This window comes from Mus pahari, chromosome 8, assembly GCF_900095145.1.
Source record: "Mus pahari chromosome 8, PAHARI_EIJ_v1.1, whole genome shotgun sequence".
Taxonomy (NCBI): domain Eukaryota; kingdom Metazoa; phylum Chordata; class Mammalia; order Rodentia; family Muridae; genus Mus; species Mus pahari.
The window spans coordinates 51,918,656-51,919,701 of NC_034597.1; positions in this window are offsets into that span (position 1 = coordinate 51,918,656).

The window sequence follows — 1,046 nt, forward strand, 5'->3', positions numbered from 1 at the left end:
GACTTGCGAGCACAGGAGCCCTGTCCATCAGGACTCCTGACCAAATTCCAATCTCGGATTGACTGTGTCCCTACCCCTCTGGGACCCACCTTGGATATTCTTAATCCTTATACCCTTAGTTACACAATGTGCAGTGCTTAGGAATGGGGAGTACACACACACACATACACACACACACACACACACACACACACACACACTCATGCACACTCACACGTACATATATGTGATTGTGTTTTTTTTTTTTTTTTTTGAGGCAGGATTCTAGTCTGCTTTCAGTTGCTGTGATAAACACCATGACCAAACACACTTGGGGTGAGGGCTTTTCATCTTACAAACTCCCAGTCACAATCCACCATTGAGGGAGGTCATGGCGAGAACCCAAGGCAGGAGCCCGGAGGCAGAAACTGTGGAAGAATGCCATTTGTTTGCTTACTCACCGGCTTGTCCCAGCTAGCTTTCTTCCCTAGCCCAGGTTCACCTGCCGTGGGATAGTGCCACTCAGTGGGCCAGGGCCTCCTAGAGCAGTCGATCAAGACAACGGTCATAGAGAATGACTCAGGCAGTTCTTCAGTTCTCTCTTCCCACACCACCATAGGTTGTGTCAGGTTGTCAATCAAAACTTAGCTGCACAAGTGGTTGCACGGACCCCAGGCTGACTTCAAACTCCCTATGTAGCCAAGGACCGACAACCTTGAACTTCCAATGTTTCCGACTCCGCTCGTCGGTGCTGGGATTTCAGGCATGAGCCACCACATCTGTCCTGATGTGGTTGGTGCTGGGGCTCACACTCGGGGCTTCGTGCATGCTAGTCAAGCACCAGCCGGGCCACACCTAGCAGAGTTCTGCATACTATTAAGAAGCATGAGAACATATACACTAAGCTAGAACCAGTAGCTTCGGGTTTCTTATTGAATGGTCCTGAGTTTCAGCTTAGGAAGAAGGGCCTTGGAATCAGACAGTAACTGACAGCCACACATTAGGGAAGTGTTTAGCATGAGGTATCCACATGACACCGGGTAAGTCTATAATATGTACACTTTACT